The sequence below is a fragment of the Pan troglodytes genome, chromosome 19, assembly GCF_028858775.2.
Source record: "Pan troglodytes isolate AG18354 chromosome 19, NHGRI_mPanTro3-v2.0_pri, whole genome shotgun sequence".
In the NCBI taxonomy this organism is placed as follows: Eukaryota; Metazoa; Chordata; class Mammalia; order Primates; family Hominidae; genus Pan; species Pan troglodytes.
In genome coordinates, this window is record NC_072417.2 from 38372863 (window position 1) to 38396786 (window position 23924).

Here is a 23924-nt window from a genome sequence, read left to right on the forward strand (position 1 = left end):
TTAACAAATCTGGCAGGCCATGGGCACAGCTAGGTCCTGAGTGCTGGCAGTGGGGGGATTCTCGTGGCTTCTGTTGTGCCGAGTGGGCAGGATTTTGAGCACGAGGGATGCCCATTGTGTCTCCCAGCTTTTGTCCCAGCTTTTTCTGAGTTTTCCTCCTGCAGGGCCCCCAAGGCCTGGGGATAAACAGCCCACATTCTGCACATTCCCTGCTTTGCAGTACCCCTAAGCAGGCAGCAGATTTATTTGGACCTCCAGCTCTCAGAGACAACTACTGCCTTTCAGGTAAGAGAATGGTGGTCCTGGCTCTGGGGGTTTCCAGAAGGCAGAACCATACTCAGAGGGATTTAAGATAGACTGAAGGAGCATCTTGCTGATGGGGAGGAGAATGAGGCTCTGGAGCAGGTTTTGTCTGTGGGTTTGGTTCAAGTTTTTCTCTTTTTTTTTTTTGTCTTCTGGGATCATGAGATGTACAGGCCTTTCATGTCCTACCATCTCTCCTTTGGAGGCTGCAGAGTACAAAGGGCATAGGCTTTGGAGACAGCAGACCTAGATTGAAATCCCAGCTCTGACATTCAGTTTTCTCATCCATAAAATGGGAAAAACTATATATAATTATATATATGGAATAACTGTATATATCCTTATTATAAATTCCATATAGCCATTCATTCAAAATGCTTTCATTGATTTTTGAGGAATACTTGTACCAGTAACCAACCTAAGGTTATGAATGATAGACAACTGTAGTTTTCACAGGAATGTTGGTTGATACTCTCATTTAAGTTGAGGAGGAAGATGAAAGTGAAACAATGAAAATTTTTGTCCTGAATTTCATTCCTTATTCAATGACGTGAGCAACCTCTTTGGTGAATCAGATAGTAGTTTACAAACACTGGAAGAATATTTCCTTGAATTCTTGTGCTATTCATAACGTAATGGCTACAGACAAGACACACTATTAAGTTTAATCTACATAATTAACAATTTCTCCATCAGTTGTTTTTTTTTTTTTTTTTTTTTTTTTTTTTGAGACAGAGTTTTGCTCTTGTTGCCCAGGCTGGAGTGCAAAGGTGCCATCTCAGCTCACTGTAACCTCCGCCTCCTGGGTTCAAGTGATTCTCCTGCCTCAGCCTCCCGAGTAGCTGGGATTATAGGCATGTGTCACCATGCCCGGCTAATTTTATATTTTTAATAGAGTTGGGGTTTCTCCATGTTGGTCAGGCTGATCTCGAGCTCCCGACCTCAGGTGATCTGCCCACCTCAGCCTCCCAAAGTGCTGGGATGACAGACGTGAGCCACCGTGCCTGGCCTCCATCAATATTTTAAGTCTCAACAATCAACGAAACAATAGATCAAGCCCTGTTTTGCAGTTTTGCTGATTTCCATACTCTTACCATGGCCAAGTTCATGCTACCAATGTGACATCACTGAGCATGGAGTTGGGAGGAGATTTACAGCAGCACACCACAGTATTGCACTTCCGCCACACAGATGTAATAGACATTCATAATCTCAAGAACATAGATAATAGGAAAGTGTAGTAAAATAATTAGAAAGTTATGAGTTTTGTTTTGAAGATAATTTATTTAATTGTAAGCTTATATAATTTAATTTTTTATAATGACTGTGCTTAACCGACTGAAAAGTTGACAATCAGCTCTTGTGAAGTGGTGCGAGCTGGCTGCAGCTCACCCGTGCTCAGGAGAGAAGGTGGGTCTTGTAAACAGGAGAAGTTGGCAGGGTGTGGCTAAGGGAGATTGGGCAGCACCCCCTTTCCTAAATGGGAAACCACTAACCAGGTCCCAAAAGCTATTGCCCATGATGTGTAGGGTTGTCAGATTATCCAATTTTCTTTCCCAGAAATCTGGGTTTTTATGTGATTCTCTTGATTTAAGAAAATTGGCAACAAGTGAAGACATTTTTGCAAACATAGTGCCAGCCAAACAAAACCTATTTGTGTGCAGAATGCAGCCTGTGGGCCCCCCTCTGCCTTCACACATGCCTCATGAACTCTCCTGTTAGGGACCCATTGAGCAGGGCCAGGACTAGGGTGAGGGGAGTGAGGCACTCACTTCAGTCATAGTACTCAATGGGATGCAAACAACTCAGTAATCAAAATAAACAATATTTTAATGCCATATTAAAAAAAATTTTTAGGGGTGGGGTCTTTCTATGTTGCCCAGGCTGGATTCGAATTTCTAGGCTCACACAATCCTCCCACCTCAGCCTCCCGAGTAGCTGAGACTATAGGTGCACCCCACTGTGCCTGGCCAATGCCATATTTTTTAGCAATCAAATTAATGCAAAAAAAATCCATATTGAACAAAATGTTTTCAATAAAGACAGAATCAGTAACAGTATCATGCCAGGGCACACTGGAGCCTGAGGCAAAAGGAAAAATCCATAATACTGATTTGGGACTAGGGGAGCTTAATGTGCACTTGTTAATGGAGCTTAATGGCACCATCAGTGCCATTCTCTGGCCCAGTGTTCTAGGGCTTTGGGGAGGGCAAGGATACATTAAGATCTGAAGCTGGGAAACTTCCTTCCAGACCTTGGCTCTTCTTGAAGGCTTCTGTTTTCCATGTGGCTCTTAGGAAGGCCCAGAGAATGCTTGCTTAGCAACCTGCCCCAACCCCAGAAGATCTGAGTTTAGAAGGGGAGCGGAATCCATCCACAGTGGAGCTGATTTGCATGACAGGGCTTGTCATTGCTGAGGACCTGGGGAGTCACCACTCCCGACCCTACAAGATCCTTGCTGTGTGACTTTGCGCAGCTGACTGGAGCTTCACAATTTCCTAGGATATGGGGCCTATGTTTATTCTCCCTGACTTCCAGCCGGTCACAACATGTTGTTTACCCCTTGTGGAGTTTGACGTTGTATTGTTTTTTCTTTTTCTTTTTCTTTTTTTTAATTTTACTTTAAGTTCTGGGATACATGTGCAGAACGTGCAGGTTTGTTACATAGGTACACATGTGCCATGGTGGTTTACAGCTCCTACCAGCTTGTCATCTAGGTTTTGAGCCCCGCATGCATTAGGTATTTGTCCTAATGCTCTCCCTCCCCTTGCCCCCCACCCTGCGACAGGCCCCCGTGTGTGATGTTCCCTTCCCTGTGTCCATGTGTTCTCATTGTTCAACTCCCTCTTATGAGTGAGAACATGCAGTGTTTGGTTTTCTGTTCCTGTGTTAGTTTGCTGAGAATGATGGCTTCCAGCTTCATCCATGTCCCTGCAAAGGACATGAACTCATTCCTTTTTTTTTTTTGAGATGGAGTCTCGCTTTGTCACCCAGGCTGGAGTGCAATGGTGCCATCTCGGCTCACTGCAACTGCCATCTCCCAGGTTCAAGTGATTCTCCTGCCTCAGCCTGCTGAATAGCTGGGATTACAGGTGCCCACCACCATGCCCAGCTAATTTTTGTATTTTTAGTAGAGATGGGGTTTCACTATAATGGCCAGGTTGGTCTCGAACTCCTGGCCTCAAGAGATCCCCCCGCCTTGGCTTCCCAAAGTGCTGGGATTACAGGCGTGAGCCACCGTGCCTGGCCGAGTTTTACATTTTACATCCTAGAATATAAAGGTCAATTCTTTTCTCCCGGGTTTCCAAGCAGAAAAACACTTTGTTTAGCATATATCAGTGGTTCTCAAATAAGGGTGGGGGGAATTTTGTCCATCAGAAGACATTTGACAACAAAGGCATTTTTGGTTGTCGTGGCCAGGAGCAGGGGTGCTACTAGCATCTACCGAGTAGAGGCCAGGAATGTTGCTAACCCTCCTACAATGCCCAGGGCAGTTTCCTACACTGTAGATTATCTAGTCCAAAATGTGAATATGCTGAGGTTAAAGCTGAAGTTAGGAAACCCTGGCCTATAAAGATAGATCCCTGCCCCATTTTCAAAGTTCTCCTGGGAGACTATATTCTCTTCCATTGCCTTAAAGCTCTGGCAACCAGAAACTTCTAACTCATTCACTCCTATTGTTATTTTATAACTTTTTTCCCTTCTAACTTCAAGAGAGATAGAAAACAAGCTCCTCAATCCCCACTCTCTTCTTGGGCTAACTGGCATTTCCCGCTCGCTATTCTATGCCTTGTTGATTTCTCTCTTTTTCACCCTTCTCCCACCAGGGCTCAAATCAAGAGAAGCAGGGGCTCAGTTCTGGCTTTTGGGGTTTGAGAATGAGCCCCAGCCTCTGCTCTGTGGAGAGGCAGGCCAGGAAGACAGGAGCTGACAAGGATGAGCAGGGAGCTCACCAGATGATTAATAAATATTTGAACCATGGGGGGCAGGTAGTTTCCTTTTGCCACCCCCTCCTGGATGTCTTTGCTTGGCCAGAAAAGAAGGCCAGGTGTGGTGGCTCATGCCTGTAATCCCAGCGCTTTGGGAGACTGTGGCAAATGGATTGCTTGATCCCAGGAGCTCCAGACTAGCCTGGGCAACATGGTGAAACCCCTTCTTCATCAAAAAACACAAAAATTAGCCGGGTGTGGTGGCGCAGCTACTTGGGAGGTTGAGATGGGTGAATCACCTGAGTCCAGGGAGGTTGAGGCTGCAGTGAGCTGTGATCGCACCACTGCACTCCAGCCTGGGCAACAGAGTGAGATCCTATCTCAAAAAAAAAAAAAAAAAAAAAAGGGAAAGAAAATGCCCAGAAGCCTCCATCTCCCAAGTGCCTCCATCTCCCAGGTGCCTGCTGCCTGACCAAGGAGGCATACATAAACTTCCAGCCCTGCAGGAACTTCTGCTTCCTAAATGGTGGTGGTGAGGAGTTTAAATACTCAGACTGGGGGTTTCTAGTATTTTCTTCCTGAAGAGTGAAGAGAAGGGGTTTGGGGCAGCAGGAGAGGAGCTGCTAAGAGCAATAATAATAGCTTCTATTTATCACTGAGCACCCCTACCAGGTGCCAGGTACTGAGGAAGGTCCTGCCCACCCCCCACCATTTGGTTATATAAGCTTTTTGGGTTTTTTGTTTTTGAGACAGAGTCTCGCTCTGTTGCCCAGGCTGGAGTGCAGTGGTGTGATCTTGGCTCACTGCAACCTCCGCCTCCTGGGTTCAAGTGATTCTCATGCTTCAGCTTCAGAAGTAGCTGGAATTACAGGCACGCACCACCATGCCCAGCTAATTTTTATATTTTTAGTAGAGATGAGGTTTCACCATGTTGGCCAGTCTGGTCTTGAACTCCTGACCTCAAGTGATCCACCCACCTCGGCCTCCCAAAGTGCTGGGATTACAGGCATGAGGCACCGCGCCCAGCCATTTTGGTTTTTTTTTGAGAGAGAGTCACTCTGTAGCCCAGGCTGGAGTGCAATGGCACGATCTTGGCTCACTGCAACCTCCGCCTCCCAGGTTCAAGTGATTCTTGTGCCTCAGCCTCCCGGGTAGCTGGGACTACAGGCGTGCGCCACCATGCCTGGCTAATTTTTGCATTTTTAGTAGAGACAACGTTTCACCACGTTGGTCAGGCTGGTCTGGAACTCCTAACCTCAAGTGATCTGCCCACCTTGGCCTCCCAAAGTGCTGGGATTATAGTCATGAGCCACTGTGCCTGGCCAATTATATAATTTTTTGTAGTAAAATATACATATAAAATTTACCATTCTGGTCGGGTGCGGTGTCTCATGCCTGTAATCCCAACACTTTAGGAGGCCAAGATGGGTGGATCACCTGAGATCAGGAGTTTGAGACCAGCCTGGCCAACATGGGGAAACCCCGTCCCTACTAAAAATACAAAAACTAGCCAGACATGGTGGTGCGTGCCTGTAATTCCAGCTACTCGGGAGGCTGAGGCAGGAGAATCACTTGAATCCAGGAGACGGAGGTTGCAGTGAGCTGAGATCATACCACTGCACTCCAGCCTGGGCAACAGAGCGAGACTCTGTCTCAGTAAATAAATAAATAAATAAATAAATAAATAAATAAATAAATAAAATAAAATAAAATAAAAATTTGCCATTCTAGCCATTTTTAGGCGTACACTTCATTGGCATTAAGTATCTCCACAGTGTGGCACAGCTGTTATCACTCTCCATGCCCAGCACTTTCTCATCATCCCAAACTCTGCACCCATTAAATAATAACTCCCCATTCCCCTTCTCCTAGCCCCTGGGAACCTCTGTTCTACTTCCTGCCTCTATGAATTTTGGGCAGAGTTTTTAGTAATACATTATCTCTCATTGTCAATATGTCTTTGTCATTCTATGTTAAAAATCTCTACTTCACAGACAGGAAAACAGGCCCAGAGGAGTTAAGTAATTGGCCCCAAAGTCACACAACTAGCAAGTGACAGAACCAGGATTTGAACCCAGTTCTGTCTGGCTCCAAAGGCCAGAGAAAGGAGGGGCAAAGAGGGAGAATGGAGGAGCTGTCTGAAGTGAGGTACGGGTGAGGAATGGAGGAGGCTTGCATTTTCTTTCTTTCCCTTCCACTGACAACTTGCTCAGGAATGCTGACTGGGTGTCCCTCTCTCTCTCTGACCTACCTAATTTAGGCCTGGAGCTTTGAATGAGAACAGGTGGGTTTTTTTCCTGCCTGGTGCCTCTGTTTCCCCAATTTCATCTGACATCCTTCCTAGCTGTGGTAAGGAGGAGCCAGCAGTGGGGGAAATGTGAGCTCTGGGCTCTGAGTAAAATCTGGCAGAGCTTCCTCCGGAACCTCCCTCCTCTCAGGCCTTTCTGTTCCTGGACAAGTTGACCAGTGTGTGAGTCTATCTGAGTGGCTCCCTTGTGCTGGCTGCTCTGTAGGGCACAACAACAAGATAAGGCTTGATAACAGGGAATGAGGCCAGCCAGAATGTGCACAGGGATCTTGCATAGCAGTGAGCATAAGGAATTCAGGGATGCAGGCATTCGGGGTGGGTTGGAATAGTCAGGGGAGAATTCCTAGAGGAAGTGGGTCTCAAGAGGTGGGTAGGGTTGGGATGAAAGAAAAAGCAAAGAGTGTTCTTGGAGATGGGAATAATTCAGAAGTCTTGGAGAGTACGCCTCTCTCTGGAGCTCTGGGAACCCCAATGATGGAGGAATTCTATCATCTACCCATTCATTCTTTCACTCACTCATTTAATAAACATATATTAAACACTTACTTCATATTTAGAGTGGTGATGGCCGGGTGCGGTGGCTCACACCTATAATCTGCACTTTGGAAGGTCGAGGCGGGCGGATCGCTTGAGCCCAGGAGTTTGAGACCAGCCTGGGCAACATGGTGAAACCTCGTCTCTACAAAAAATACAAAAATTAGGCAGGCATGGTGATGCACGCCTATAGTTCCAGCTACTTGGGAGGCTGAGGTGGCAGACTGAGGTAGGAGGATCACTTGAGCCTCTGAGGCAGAGGTTGTGGTGAGTCCAGATTGTGCCACTGCTTTCTAGCCTGAGTACAGAGTGAGACCTTATCTCGAAAAATAATAAGAGTAGTGACAAATAAGATACAGTTTCTGCCATTGAATGATTCACAGTCAAGTAATGGAGATAATTCTTATGTTTTAAATGAAATTTGTTTATAAATGGAAATTATAGACATTATGTTCAGCAGACAATGCACTAAGCAGGAGACCACCATGGGCATGGTCAGTCCTTTCTGGGATAGGATCAGGAAACTTCCTTGGAGAAGGTACTGCTTGAACTGAATGTTGGGAGGTAAGTAAGAATTGGCTGGAAGACAGTGGGGCTGGACAGGCAGAGGAAGAGTGTGAGTGACTGCTCAGGAGCATGAAGTTGTCTGCAGGTGTGTAGGGCTTCCAGGAATTCTAAGGGCTGAAGGGTAAGGAGGGCATAGATGGGGCTGGAGGTGTAGGCAGAGACTAGATTAGAGAGGGTCTTACATGCCTTCTTGGGGAGTTAGGCTTTATCCCAAGGACAATGGAAGCCATTGGAGAGTTATTTACTTACTTATTTATTTATTTATTTATTTATTTTTTCTGAGACAGGCTCTCATTCTGTCACCAAGGCTGGAGTGCAGTGGCATGATCTTGGCTCACTGCAACCTCCACCTCCCAGGCTCAAGTGATCCTCCCACCTCAGCCTCCCAAGTAGCTGGGATTACAGGCATGCACCACCACATCCAGCTATTTTTTGTATTTTTTGTAGAGACGGGGTTTCACTGTGTTGCCCAGACTGGTCTCAACTTCTGAGATCAAGTGATACACCCACCTTGGCCTTCCAAAGAGTTGGAATTACAGGCGTGAGCCTTTGCACGTGGCTGAGTTTTAATGAGGGAGATGAAACCATATGCATAACCAGATATGCATTTTAGGAATGCAGCCATTTAGCCAGGTGTGGTGGCACATGCCTGTAGTCCCAGCTACTCAGGAGGCTGAGGCAGGAGAATCGCTTGAACCCAGGAGGTGAGGTTACGGTGAGCTGAGATCACACCACTGCTCTCCAGCCTGGGCGACAGAGCAAGACTCTGTCTCAAAAAAAAAAAAAAATCTATAAGGAATGCAGCCATTTGAGGGTAGATCAAAGGGACAAAACTGGAGGCAGAGCAAGTTACTAGGAGGTTAGTGTAATAATGCCGGCAAGAGAAAGGGGAAGGTCTGGACTAAGTCTATGCCACGGACTGATGAGAAGGCAGTGGGTGTGAGAGATATTAAGGAAGTAGTACTGTGGGGACTTGGTTACCAATTAGATGAGGAGAAGCGAGAGGGAGAAATGATGGATAATGATCAGGATTTGGGCAACTTGGATGATGGTGCCATTCGCCAAGACAGGAAGAGGAGTAGCTTTGGAGGAGACATAATAATACTTAATATTAATGAAGTACTTACCATGTGCCAAGCACTTTTCTAAGTCCTTTACATACATTAACTCAAGTAACCCATACAACTCTATGAGGTAAATCCCCTTAGAATCTCCATTACACAGATGAAGAAACAGAAGCATAGAGAGTTTAAGCAACTTGCTCGAGGTTACACAGCTCTGGGTGTCTAAGTCCGAGTTCATAGCCACTATAACACTCCTTTCCAGGAGAGTAAGTTTTGTTTGTTTGTTTGTTTTGAGAAAGAGTCTCACTCTGTCACCCAGGCTGGAGTGAAGTGGCACGATCTCGGCTCACTGCAACCTCTGTCTCCCAGGTTCAAGTGATTCTCCTGCCCCAGCCTCCTGAGTAGCTGTGATTACAGACACCTGCCACCACACCCAGCTAGTTTTTGTATTTTTAGTAGAGCTGGGGTTTCACCATGTTGGCCAGGCTGGTCTCAAAAACTCCTGACCTCAGACGATCCGCCTGCCTCAGCCTCCCAAAGTGCTGGAATTACAGGCGTGAGCCACCACACCCGGCCCAGGAGAGTACGTTTAATGTGAGTTGGAAATGCCTGTGGCCATCCTAGTGGACTGCATCCTCCAGGACCAGTAAGAGGCTTAAAGTATCCTGAGGAACATTAATGTCTACAGAGTGGAGAGAAGAACAGCACATTGACTCAAACGGAGCAGCCAGGGAGATAAGAGTCAAGACAACTTGGCTTCCTGAAAGTTAAGGAGGAAGAAGGAAGGGTCTCAGTAGGATCTCCAGGATTCTGTTTAGGAGGGAGTTAGGGAAGGCAATCAGTTACAGGGAAGGCTGGGGTCTGGTCTTTACCCTGAGTTTGTATAGTAAGCATGCTACGTACTGCTGCATAGTAAGCAGGCTACGTATTGTGTCAGCTGGGTGCAGTGGCTCACGACCGTAATCCCAGCACTTTGGGAGTCTGAGGTGGGAGGATCGCTTGAGGCCAGGAGTTGGAGACCAGCCTGGGTGAGATAAGAAGACTCCCTCATGCCTCTACTATATATATATATATATATACACACACGTACATACACACACACACACACACACACACACACATACATATTTTCTGAGATGGAGTCTCACTCTGTCGCCCAGGCTGGAGTACAGTGGCATGATGAGCTCGGCTCACTGCAGCCTCCGCTTACTGGATTCAAGCGATTTTCCTGCCTCAGCCTCCCGAGTAGCTGGGACTACAAGGCACACGCCACCACTCCTGGCTAATTTTTGTATTTTTAGTAGAGTCAGGAGTTGGGGTTTTGCCATGTTGGCCAGGCGGTCTCGAATTCCTGGCCTCAAGTTATCTGCATGCCTCAGCCTCCCAAAGTGCTGGGGTTACAGGCATGAGCCACAGTGCCCGGCAAATTTTTTTTTTAATTAGCTGGGCATGTGGGACACACCTGTAGTCCTAGCTACTCAGGAGGCTGAGGCGGGAGGATCAGTTGCGCCTAGGAGTTTGAGGTTACAGTGAACTATGTTCATGTTACTGCACTCCAGCCTGGGTGACAGAGTAAGACCCTGTCTCTCAAAAAATACAATAAATAAATAAACTACATGTTTATTTGAGAGGCAGAAGGGAGAGTGTTGACAGAAATAATGGGTGTAAATGCCCCACAAGCTATAACCTTGGGAATTTTTTCAGTAATTCTCAGGGTCAGAAGCTGCAGAAATGTAAAGTAAAATGAGATTGTTGCAATATGAGGCCTTAAGGAGAATCCACTGGACAGAGACAGGAGGATGTAAGGCCTGTCTCTTTCAAACCCTGACATAGTAGTCAAAAAACATGTTACCCTGGACTCGGAAGAAACACAATATAGGTCATGAATTTCCACCGTGGCATCTTGGGAGAAATATGCCTGGTACTATGTCGATCTGAAGAAAATGCCAAGACAGTTGGGAGGCCCGAAAGCCTGTTGAGTTAGGAAGAGTTCAGTGGAAGCCTAACTGTAATAGAAGTGTGCAGCCTGTCTTGGTGAATGTTGGGCTGCGTTGGGCTCCTTCTGGGAGTCACTGCTTCCATCTTTTCTTCTGCAGTGTCCTTTTCTCTGCCAGCTTGTTCTTCCCATCCTTGTCAGGCAGCGAGTGGCATGCCTGGGCGTCAGGCACAGATGGAGCTGGAGCTCTTGCTGTGGGCCAGAAATAGCTTTGCAAATATCTGGCTGTGGGGGCATTATGTTTTCGTCCCCTTCCCTTCCTGTCCCCTCACTTCAATTTCTTGTGATTTCTGTGTCCGCAGAAATCACAAGATGAGCGACTGGTCATTCCTGGGCTGGCTCCTGACCCGAGTGCAGAACGATTCCACCGTGGTTGGCAAGGTATGGCTCACTGTCCTGGTCTTACACATCCTGCTTGTCGCCCTGCTGGGAAATGCTGTCTGTGGGATGAGCACTGCAAGTTCATCTGCAATACCCTGCGGCCTGGCTGCACCAATGACCACTTCTCCCACTTCCGCTGGGGCTTTCCAGATTGTGCTGGTGGCCGTACCCTCCATCTTCTTTGTTGTCTGTGTGCTGCACTAGATGGTGAAGGGGAGACAGTGGATGTGGAGAAGGGGTACCTGCTGGAAACCGTGCAAGAGCTGGCAGCTGGAGGGGCTCTCCCTGGACCCAGGCTGGGGCCCCTTGGGGCTTCTTTCTTTCTAGAGGGGCAGCTCTTAGTAGGAGAGGAGGGTTTTCCCCAAATGCCTTGGGGCTGCCACCTGGTACCCCAGCCTGCAGTCTTACAGGGTCCCGGCTGTCTGCACTGCCCACGTGGTGCTGCGGGCCTGCATGGAGCTGGCCTTCCTGGTGGGGTCTACTCTCTGGGTGTGATGTGCCATGTTGCTTCACTGCCACTCCTCCCCTGTCCCTCCAGTCCTGACTGCTTTGTGTCCAGAGCCATGAGGAAGAAAATCTTCCTGAACTTCATGTGCAGGTGGGGTTGGGCTGCTTCCTCCTGAACCCGATGGAGCTGTGCTACCTGGGCTGGGTCTTCCCTTGCCAGGCACGCTCTGTGGCCTGCACCAGCTAGTGCTACTTCTGCTCCACTGTGATGAGGAAGGACCGTGCTCCAGGTGCCCTCCTGCTGGTGAGTGCCCCGGCAGTGCAGGCCCCAGCACCGCACGCCCCATGCTCACTGCCCGGTGGTGAGAAGCAGCTGGCTTAGGGTAGCAGCAGAGACCTGACACTCCCCCCCAACAATGCCACTCAGCAAAAAAATCCTGCCATCCTGCTTGGTCTTTGAGGGTGGGGAATGTGGAGTGGGAGTGGAAAACCCTGCTTCTTCCTGAAGACGTTACCTCAACAGACACAGTTTAGTGAAGTGATGAAGAGTGAGGCCTCTGGAACCCAGATTCAAATCCCAGCTCTGCCATTTACCAGCGATGTAACCTCAGACAAATTGCTTAACTTCTCTGTACCCCAGTTTCTCTACCTGAAAAACGGAAATCGTAATAGATCCTCACTCCTACTTCATAGGAATGCTGTGAGGGTGAAATGAGTTTATACATGTAAAGTGCTTATAGATAGTAGCTGGTAACAAACGTTAGCCATTTGTATTAACCTCAGCTGCCTACAGCGTTGCTTTTGCTTGCCTAGCTTCCTGGGCCACCCACAATCGTGGAATCTATTGTCAATTCCTCCCTCAGTTGCTCTTACTGCTGTTGGAAGCCAAGTCCCCACACATTCTTCCTTGCAAGTCTCTCCTACACCTGTCCCCTCTGTTGGGTCCCCAAGTCATCTTCCTTGTTCAAGTTTGTATTCTCGGCCCCCTGCACTGCTGTTGCTGAACCTGCCAGGCACCTCTCTGCCTGCACTGCCCTTCCCTCCATTCCAACATACACCTGCCTGGCTGTGGAATCTCCTTGAATTAATCACTTAAAGTTCCTATGCCTGGAAACCAGCATCTTCCATGAGCCAGCCCGGACCTCCTTTTCTAGCCGGATCACCTACTTTTTCCAAAGAAGCCCTCCATTCTAGCCACACCAGGAGCTGTGCGTGGGGCTCCCTCCCCTCCCTTCAGAGGCTCCCTCCCCTACCTCCCACCCTTTGCTTGTGTTCCCTCCCGGGGACCTCTGACGTGGGAGGCTTCAGGACTAAGTTCGAATCCTGCCCCGCCATTCGGTGGTTGTGTGAGCTTGCGTAAGCTACTTGGTCTTCTGGTGATCAGTTTCCTGCTGTGTCAGAAGAGACTAATCATACTTTCTTCACAGGGTCATTGTGAGGATTAAACAAGATACTCTGAGTAAAGTGCAAGGCACACAATGTTCATCAATGAGTAGTAGATGCCATGATTATCACCTACATTCTACTATTATTGCTCAGATACTACCTTTTTTCTGTGCAACGTTCCTTGACCACTGCTCTGATTTTTTTCCTCTGTGCCTCCAAGGCAATTTCACTTAACAATTAGTCACGCAGTATTTTGTGACTTCCCCTTTACTGTGGTCTTCAGCAGTTATTTAAATCCCATCCTGCTGTGTAACTTTGCACATGTCTCTCATCGGTCTTTCATCTCAGTTGCAAGGAGGGGTTGTGACGATGTGCTTTGCAGGAAGAGGACACACGCTTCTGCTCCCAGCTTAGCACTTTGCGTGGAATAGGAGCTCAACTCATATATGCCGATTTAATTAATTTTGAAATCTTTAGGCTACAATTAGAACTGAGTCCAGACTGAGCTGTACTTGAGGCATGTCAGAAAAGCAGAGTGACAGACATTCCTCCAGTGTCTTCCACAACTTGGGCCGATTTCTAACAATCCTTTAACAACTAAAAAAGTTCCTTGCAGGGTCTAATTTGAGTCCTGCTTGCTGCAATTGAAGCTGCTTTTCAGCCTCTGATTATTGATGTTTAGGTCCTAAAAAGTGTGTGTGGCGGGGGCGGCAGGTGCAGTGGCTCACGCCTGTAATCCCAGCACTTTGGGAGGCCAAGGCGGGCAGTTGCCTGAAGTTGGGAGTTCGAGACCAGCCTGGCTAACATGGTGAAACCCCGTCTCTACTAAAAATAAAAAAAATTAGCCAGGCATGGTGGTGCACGCCTGTAGTCTCTGCTAGTCAGGAGGCTGAGGCAGGAGAATCACTTGAATCCAGGAGGCGGAGGTTGCAGTGAGCCGAGATCACACCTCTGAACTCCAGCTTGGGAGACACAGCAAGACTCCATCTCAAAAAAAAAAAAAAAAAAAAAGTGAGGGGGACAATATCTAGGATAATTGGAGATATAAACCTCCTGTGACCCAGCAATTCTATTCCTAAATATATGCACCAGAAAATATCTTGCACAGTGAGCACCTGAAGATATGTCTCACAATGTTCATAGCAGCATTATTTTGCAATAGCAAAAACCAGAAACAACCATGAATATTTATCAACAGAAGAATAGACAGACTGTGTTATATTCACATCATGGAATATTATACAACAGTGAAATGAATAAATTAGAGCTAATCATATTAATAGGAATCTTTCTTTTTTATTTTGTTATTCTTTTTTTTAAAAATAATAGGAATCTTTCAATGATGAGCAAAAAGAGCAAGTTTCAGAAGAGTAATGACAGTGTGGTATTATTTTTACAAACTAGGTAAAATAATATTTTATATTGTTTGAGGATATATGCTATGTAATAAAAGCGTATGGAAGTGCATGGAAATAACAAACATCCAATTCAGAATAGTGGTTGCCCCTGGGAAGGGGGAGGATAATGCAGGGTGGTACTGAGTGTTCAAACTGAGTTTGAGTAATTCTTTCTTTCTTTCTTTACCTCCCTCCCTCCTTCCCTCCCTCCCTTCCTTCCTTTCTTCCTTCCTTTGTTCCTTTTTTTGGGACGGAGTTTCGCTCTTGTTGCCTAGGCTGGAGTGCAATGGTGCAATCTCAGCTCACCGCAACCTCCGCCTCCTGGGTTCAAGCGATTCTCCTGCCTCAGCCTCCCAAGTAGCTGGAATTACAGGCATGCGCCACCAAGCCGGCTAATTTTGTATTTCTAGTAGAGACAGGGTTTCTCCATGTTGGCCAGGCTGGTCTTGAACTCCTGACCTCAAGTGATCTGCCCGTCTCGGCCTCCCAAAGTGCTGGGATTACAGGCGTGAGCTACTGCACCCAGCTATTGTTTAATTTTTTAATTTTTTGTAGAGATGGGGTCTCCCTATGTGCCCAGGCTCATCTTGAACTCCTGAGATCAAGTGCTCCTCCTGCCTTGGCCTCCTAAAGTGCTGGGATTATAGGTGTGAGCCACTGCACCCAGCCCAAATAGATTTCTATGTAGAGCCATTTTCCAAGGAAAGAATAATGGAGACATAACCTGGTTTTGTTCATTCTGTCTCTGCTGGGAGGATTATAGCCCCCCTCTATAAGTGGGAACTCTGAGCTGGAGACAGGTGACAGGATTTGCTGGATGCTATGTGGGAAATCAGGAGACCCTGGTGGTTACTCTTTCTTTGGAACAAACTGGATTTGTGGAAATTACTTGTGGTTTTAGAGCCATTGAGACTTGAGTTTTAATCCTGCCTCTGACATTATCTATAATAGCTGTGTGGTCTTGGCCAATCTCTGACCTTTTAAAGCCTCAGTTCCTCATTTAAATAGGAAAATAACAACATCGAGTTTGCAGAGTTGTTGGAAGGATTAAAATGGGAGTGGTCCACCTTGCTCTGGTTTGGTACATGGTGGAAATATAGCTCAGGTCCTTTTTCCCATGCTCATAATCAGCTAGTCAGTGACCTTCTTCTCCTGGGCCCCATCTGTTCTCAGGGAATTTAGCCAGCTCTTCTCCGTGACTATAATCAGGGCTCTTGACTGAAGGGAAAGCCACTTTCCATGTAATTTTGACATCTTGTGCCATGGAAATAATTAATACATTTATTGTCTTAATACATCTATTAATTAAGCAAATAACTACTGGTCAGTATAATATGGTAATCAAACTTTAGGCTTCAGGGACAGAGATCTGAGTGCTAGTCTTGGCTATGCATTTACTAGCTGCGTGACCTGGGCAAGTTACTTCTACTGTCCACGCCTCATTTCCTCATCTGTATAATGGGGATAACAGTGCCTACCTCCATGGGCTTTGCTGAGAGTATTAAATGAGAACACACATATGGTGTTTAGCAGTAGCTATTATTACCCTATCATAATCCCAGCAATGTGCTTGGGACTAGGGGGAGGAAGAAGTATAAATAAGACTGGTTTTGAAGCATCACAGTCAAAAGACATGATGACAAATAAATTCCATATACATTCATAGAATGATAAATGTGGTAAAAGAGACAGAAAGTGCTGGAGTCGGTGAGGGACGACCAACTCCTCCTGAAGGGGTTGTGGGGCAGCTCCACAGAGAAGCTAACATTTGGAATAGACCTTGAAGAACTAGTGGACTCCCTCAACTTGGGAGATGGGGAAGGATGTTTCAAATGGAGGGGGCAGCACATACAAAGGCATGGTGCTATGTTCTGGGGAGAGCAAGGCATTTCCCATGGCTGCTGCATGTAAAAAGTCTTTTGGGTTATGCTAAGAAGTTTGGATTCTGCTGGGCATGGTGGCTCACACCTGTAATCCCAGCACTTTGGGAGGCCTAGGCAGGCAGATCACTTGAGCCCAGGAGTTTGAGACCAGCCTGGGCAGCATGGTACAACTCCGTCTCTACAAAAGTTACAAAAATTAGCTGGGAGGGGTGGCATACACCTGTGGTCCCAGCTACTTGGGAGGCTGAGGTGGGAGGATGACTTGAACCCAGGAGGCAGAGGTTGCAGTGAACCAAGATTGCACCATTGCACTCCAGCCTGGGTGACAGAGCCAGACCCTATCTCAAAAAGAAGAAAGAAAAAGAAGCTTGGATTCTATTCCCTAGGCCAGGGGTCAGCAAACTACTGCCCTTGGGTCAAACAAAGAGAGAGGTGGCTGTTATGCTACTTGTTTTTGTAAATAAAGTTTTTTTGTTTTTGTTTTTGTTTACTTTTGAGACAGCCTCTTACTCTGTGGCCCAGGCTGGAGTGCAGTGGCATGATCTTGACTCACTGCAACCTCCGACTCCCGGGCTCAGGTAATCCTTCCACCTCAGCCTCCCGAATAGCTGGGAGCACAGGCACACACCACCATACCTGGCTGAGTAAATAAAGTTTGACTGGACCACAGCCATGCCCATTCATTTGTGTATTGCTTTTGTGCCACAATAAGAGTTGAGTAGTTGAGACAGAGACCATCTGGTCCCCAAAGCGTAAACTATTTACCATCAAGTCCTTTACAGAAAGTGTGCTGACCCCTGAGCTGGGCCATTGGGAACCTTTGAGGAATCCCAAGCCAAGAAGTGACATGATCATATTTGTGTTATGGAAAGACAACTCTGGCAGCCACATGGAGGACCAGTTAGAGGGGATGAAGTGGAAGCAGGTGACCACGAGAAGGCCGTTGCTATTGTCCAGCTAAGAGTTGACAAGGCCTGAATTGAGGCGATGGCAGTGGGAATGAGTGGCTGATGGAGATCTGAGAGATTTTTGTTGTTGTTGTTTGAGGTGGAGTCTCGCTCTGTCACCCAGGCTGGAGTGCAGTGGCATGATCTTGGCTCATTGCAATCTCCACCTCCAGGGTTCAAGCGATTCTTGTGCCTCAGCCTCCGGAGTAGCTAAGATTACAGGTATGCGCCACCACACTTAGCTAATTTTTAGTCGAGACAGGGTTTCACCATGTTGGTCAGGCTGGTCTCAAATTCCTGACCTCAAGTGATCTGCCTGCCTCGGCCTCCCTAAGTGTTGGGATTACAGGCATGAGCCACTGCACCCAACCTAGATTTGAGAGATATTTAGGGATTAGATCAGTAGGACTTGGTGCCTGAGGATGGTGGCTGAAGGAGAGGAAGGAGGCAGGGAAAGTGGACTTCTGGCCCCAGCAAAAGAGGGTTAGGGTTATTAACCAAAAGGAAAAAGTCTGTGGTGAAGGTTATACATTTCACTTTGGATACAGCTTGGGGTATTTGTAAGTGATGGTGGAAATACCAGGCTGGCCTCTAGAGTAATGTCTGCGTGGAGATTTGGGAGTTATCCACTGTGTGGGAGGTGTTTAGGAGTCCTGAGAATGAACAAGATCTCCCAAGGAGGGAGTGTAGGATCATAAGAGCAAAAGGCAAAGGAAGAAATCCTGAGAAGTGTCAGCAATGAAAGTCAAACAGAGGAAGTATATCTAGCCAGGAGATCCACAAGTACTTCTGGAGGCCAAGTTCTAGAAGGAAGGCAGGTCGAATAGGCATTGACTAGCAGGCCAGGGAGGCAGGCTCTAGAATTAGCAATTGGGCGGTTACTGCTTGGGTGACCAACTCACACCCAGAACTTTCTCAGTTTTAGCACTGAAAACTCCCATCCTGGGAATGCCCTCAGTCTCAGGCAAACCAGCAGAGTTGGTCACCCTACTGCTGACCTTACCATGAGTGATGTCAAGAAAAGTTTAGCTTGCAAAGAGCTAGCTTCTGAAGGTATCAATTTTCCTTAAAGTTGATGACCTAAGTCCTAAGTTGAACCTTTTTTTTTTTTTTTTTTGAGACAGAGTCTTGCTCTGTCGCCCAGGCTGGGGTGCAGTGGCGCGATCACACCTCACTGCAGGTTTGACCTCCCACACTCAAGCAATCCTTCCACTCAGCCTCCCGAGTACCTGGGACTACAGGCACACCTGGTTCATTTTGATTTTTTGTGGAGATGGTATCTCACTGTGTTGCCCAGGCTGGTCTCAAACTCCTGGGCACAAGTGACTAGGTTGATCCTTTCTGAATCACTCCAACCATAATAACAAAAAGCTCTCTTTGTACAGCACTTGACCATTGTATGACCTCATTTGATCCTTACAATAACCCTGCGAGGTAGGAGTTTGTAGCTGCAATTGCACAGGAGTGGAGATGGAGAGGTTGGCATTTGATGAAGCACCTGTGCCAAGTAAGTGGCAAAGGCAGGGCTCAATCTCAGCCTTTTAACTCCAGAAGCATTTGCCTGGCTGCCTCCTGGTTGTAGATGTCCATAGTCTGGGGAGCTGGGCTCCTGGCTGGCAGGGCTATGGATCCCCTGCTCACTGTAGAATCAGGCAGAGGTCAGGAAATTCTTGGAAGTGTAGAAGGAGCCCCACAGCTATGTGTAGATCAGTGCAAGAGTAAGGCTGTAGGTTCATAGAAAGGCCACTACATAAACTTATGCCATCAGGGGTTTGTAAGAGGGGCCATATTCTATGCAATAGCCAGGCTCTTAAACAAATTTTTCTTGTGGTAAAATATGCATAACCTAAAATTTACCTTTTTTTTTTTTTTTTTTTTAAAGACAGGGTCTGGCTCTGTCACCCAGGGTGGTGTGCAGTCATGTGCTCATAGCCCACTGCAGCCTCGAACTCCTGGGCTTTAATTATTTTATGTATAAAATAGTTAATCTCTGCATTTTAGCTATTTTATGTGTACATTTAAATTATTTTATGTGTACAATTCAGTGGCATTAAGTACATTCACAATATTGTACAACCATCACCACTATCCATTTCCAGAACTTTAAATAATCCCCAGTAGAAACTCCATACCCATTAAACAATGACTCACAGTTCCCCCCACCCTTAGTCCATGGTAACTTCTATTTTCTGTCTCTATGAATTTGCATATTCTAGTTAGCTCATATAAGGAGAATCAAACAATATTTGTCCTTGTGGGTCTGGATTCTTTCACTTAGCATAACATTTTTAAGGGTCTTCCATGTTGTAGCCTGTATTAAAATTTCATTCCTTTTTATGGCTGAATAAAAATGTGCATACGTTGTATGTATATGCCACATTTTGTTTATCCATTTATCTGTTGCTGGATAGACTCTTTTTATATTCTTATATTTCAAGTGAAGACAATCATTAATTTCTGATATCTTAAAGTATCGTTTCAGAGACAACTGGATACTATGTGCTTCCAGATATAAGAAATATTCTTGCCAAAAAAAAAAAATCAAACTCAAAGCTGATCAAGCCTCTAGATCTATCTACCAATGATAGGATATCAAACTACATTATGTGGATGCAATAAACAAAATCCTGACTGTGAGAAAATCTATAGGATAAATGATCATGTTTCTTCAACAAATAAGTTGCAGGGGGAAAACAGAAAGAGATAGAAGGGAAACCTGTAGATTAAAATATACTTAAAAGTCATGTCAACTCACTGCAGTGTGTGGATCTTGATTCAAACAGACATTTTTTTTAAAAAGACATTTACGGAGACAATTGGAATTTATGGAGATCATTCCATCATGGAGATAATAGAATGTCTGACGATGTTAAAACATTATTGTTTAAGGCCGGGCATGGTGGCTCACGCCTGTAATCCCAGCACTTTGGGAGGCTGAGGCGGGTGGATCACCTGAGGTTGAGAGTTCGAGACCAGCCTGACCAACATGGAGAAACCCCATCTCTACTAAAAATACAAAATTAACTGGGCGTGGTGGCGCATGCCTGTAATTCCAGCTACTCGGGAGGCTGAGGCAGGAGAATCACTTGAACCCAGGAGGCGGAGGTTGCAGTGAGCCGAGATCGCACCATTGCACTCCAGCCTGGGCAACAAGAGTGAAACTCTGTCTCAAAAAAAAAAATTATTGTTTAAAAATTGGTATGACCATTGTATTATGGTTTTGTTTAAAAAATAATCCTGGCTGGCGCAGTGGCTCACGTCTGTCACCCCAGCACTTTGGGAGGTTGAGGTGGATGGTTCGCTTGAGCTCACGAGTTGGAGACCAGCCTGGGCAACATGGTGAAACTCCGTTTCTACAAAACAAACAAACAAACAAACAAACAAAAATTTACCTGGGCATGGTGGTGCGTACCTGTAGTCCCAACTACTTGGGAAGCAGAGGCAGGAGAATCACTTAAGCCCCAGAGGCAGAGGTTGCAGTGAGCCAAGATCGTGCCACTGCATTCCAGCCTGGGTGATAGAGCCAGACCTTGTCAAACCCTTACCTTTTAGAGAAACACAATGAAATTCCCTTTCTTTCTTTCTTTCTTTTTTTTCTTTCTTTCTTTCTTCTTTCTTATTTTGACAGAGTCTCTCTGTTGCCTAGGCTGAAGTTCAGTGGTACAATCTCAGCTCACTGCAACCTCCACCTCCTGGCTTCACAGGATTCTCCTGCCTCAGTCTCCCAAATAGCTGAGATTACAGGTGTGTGCCACCACGTCTGGCTAATTTTTGTATATATATTTTTTAACAGACAGGGTTTCACCATGTCGGCCAGCTGGTCTCAAGCTCCTGACCTCAAGTGATCCACCCGCCTCAGCCTCCCAAAGTGCTGGGATTACAGGCATGAGCCACCGTGCCCAGCCTTTTTTCTTATTTTGAGACAGGGTCTCGCTCTGTTGCTCAAGCTGGATGCAATGGTGTGATCTTGGCTCACTGCAACCTCCGCTTCCCTGGCTCAACTGATCCTCCTGTCTCAGTCTCCCAAGTAGCTGGGACTACAGACACACATCATGCCAGGCTAATTTTTTTTGTTTTGTATTTTTTTGTATTTTTAGTAGAAGCAGGGTTTCACCATGTCAGCCAGGCTGGTCTCGAAATCCTGACCTCAAGTGATCTGCCTGCCTTAGCCTCCCAAAGTGCTGGGATTACAGGCATGAGCCACAACGACCCGCCTGAAATTTTTTTTTTTATTCTAATTTTTTTTTTGATTTTTACTTTTTTTGAGTCTCACTCTGTCACCCAGGCTGGAGTACAGTGGTATGATCTTGGCTCACTGCAAGCTCCGCCTCCCAGGTTCACGCCATTCTCCTGCCTCAGCCTCCTGAGTAGCTGGGACTACAGGCTCCTGCCACCATGCCCGGCTAATTTTATGTATTTTTAGTAGAGACGGGGTTTCACTGTGTTAGCCAGGATGGCCTCAATCTCCTGACCTCATGATCCTCCCACCTTGGCCTCCCAAAGTGCTGGAATTACAGGTATGAGCCACCGCGCCCGGCCCGGCCTGAAATATTTTTATATAAAATTATTTGATATCAGGGATTTGCTTCAAAATTATACTCAGTGTGGGGGTTGGGAAGTAGGTGGAAAGATAGTTGAAACAATATTTCTGTGAGTTGATAACTATTGAAGTTGTATGCTGGCTACTTGGGGGTTTATTATACTATTTTGTTTACATGTATATGTGTTTGACTTCCTGTTAGTAGCTTTTTTACCTCATTTCAGAGACGAGTTTCTTCATTTTGGACTGATCTTCAGCCAATACTCTAAGAATTTAGCTTTAAGTTTCCTGGAGAGCATTCTCCACCCACACTCCAAGTTTCTGCACAAAGGGTAAAGGATCTTAAGCTAATAAATGCAATAAGCTAATAAATGTTTGAGGAACAATATTTAAAGGTGTGCTTTTGACGTTTGAACAACACCAGCTATCAGGCAGATTTGCAATTCTGTGGACTTTTAAAAAAGCAGACTTGCTTATTTTCAATTCTTTTTGGAGAGTCATATCGTGGTAACTTACCACATGATAGGCATCATCTTACACACTTTACCATTTGCTATATCTTCTAAGCCTCACAGTAACTCTACATATTATTATCAGCCTCCATTTTACAGATGAAGAAATAGAGGTTCAGAGAGATTAATAATTCCTAACACTTGTTAACCACTTACTGTGTTTCGAGCACTGGGCTAATTGCTTTAAATGAATTTGCTTATTTTATTATCTCACATCCTTACAAGGTAGGCAATATTAATATTATTATTATTATTTTTGAGACGGAGTCTTGCTCTGTCCCCCAGGCTGGAGTGCAGTGGTGGGATCTCGGCTCACTGCAACCTCTGCCTCCCAGGTTCACACCATTCTCCTGCCTCAGCCTCCCAAGTAGCTGGGACTACAGGCGCACGCCACCACGCCCGGCTAATTTTTTTGTTTGTTTGTTTGTTTTTTAGTAGAGACGGGGTTTCACCATGTTAGCCAGGACGGTCTCTATCTCCTGACCTGGTGATCTGCCTGCCTCGGCCTCCCAAAGTGCTGGGATTACAGGCGTGAGCCACTGCGCCTGGCCACATTATTATACCTCTTCTATAGATGAGGAAATTGAGGTTTAGAGAGGCTAAGGAGCTTGCTGGCAGCTGCTAGAGCCAAGCATCCTCTCTGTGAGGCCCCAAAGCCCAGGCACTCACCACTCCACCCAGGATGCAGCCCAGAGCTTCAGGGCAAGCATTCCAGGCTCTGCTGTTTATTAGTCACAGCGCCTTGGGCAAATTAATTCACTTTCCCAAGCCTGGTTTCTAATCTGTGAAATGGGGATAAGACTAGCATCTCCCTAATATGGTAATTCTGGGGATTAAGTGAGACAGTGGATTAAGGGGTTAGCATAGTGCCTGACCCATAGTTAGGCTCCCTTGATATAAGTGATTTTTATTACCCAGCTTCTTTCTGGGGTGGAGGGCTTCTTGATTAAAGTCGGATCATTTTAGGACTTTAGGAATCTTCTGGAAAAATTGGCCTTCCCATGACCATCTGGGTGATTTTATGTGGATACTGCTCTGGCTTTTTTCTGTGCGAAGAGGAGAGGGATGCTTTACTTTTACTTTTACTTAGAGCTAGGGCAGGGTTTATTCTGGCATTTGGGAAGGAAAAGACTAAAATCAAGTGACGAAGAACCAGAGTTACTGTGTCAGTGTGAGTGCTGCCCTGGAGTTTCAGTCTTGCTTAGTGTCTGAAACTGGTTCCTGGTTCAGGCAAGAAGAGCTCTCAGGGACACCATATGCTACCCAGAGAGTGCCCTAGGTGTAGACACATGTAAATAAAAGAGTTGTTGACTGGCACGTGGTGGCTCACTCCTGTAATCCCAGAACTTTGGGAGGCCAAGGCAGGCGGATTACCTAAGGTCAGGAGTTTGAGACCAGCCTGGCTAACATGGGGAAACCCTGTTTCTACTAAAAATACAAAAAGTTAGCCAGGTGTGGTGGCGGGCGCCTGTAATCCCAGCTACTTGGGAGGCTGAGGCAGGAGAATCGCTTGAACCTGGGAGGCGGAGGTTGCAGTGAGCTAAGATGGCACCATTGCACTCCAGCTTGGGCAACAAGAGTGAAACTCTTTCTCAAAAAAAAAAAAAAAAAAAGAGTTGTTAATATACCTATTCATTTCACTGCCATGGTGTAGGGAAAAGAATGGGCTTTGGAGCCTTAGGGACCTCAGTTTGAATCCTGACTCTGCTACTCTTAGGCTGGGTACAAGT

The 23924-nt window shown here is 46.2% G+C and overlaps 1 protein-coding gene across 2 annotated transcripts in view; it reads left to right on the top strand.

Moving 5' to 3' along the window:
• The window catches only part of MYO18A (myosin XVIIIA), a 136038-nt gene that overhangs the window by 752 nt on the left and 111362 nt on the right, over positions 1-23924 (top strand). The window contains exons 2-3 of one of the 2 annotated variants that reach the window (XM_063798795.1): positions 221-285; positions 11004-11082. The gene's annotated coding sequence lies outside the window, so the exon portion shown is untranslated. The remainder of the gene's footprint in view (positions 1-220; positions 286-11003; positions 11083-23924) is intronic. The other variant, XM_063798794.1, reaches the window with a different exon arrangement.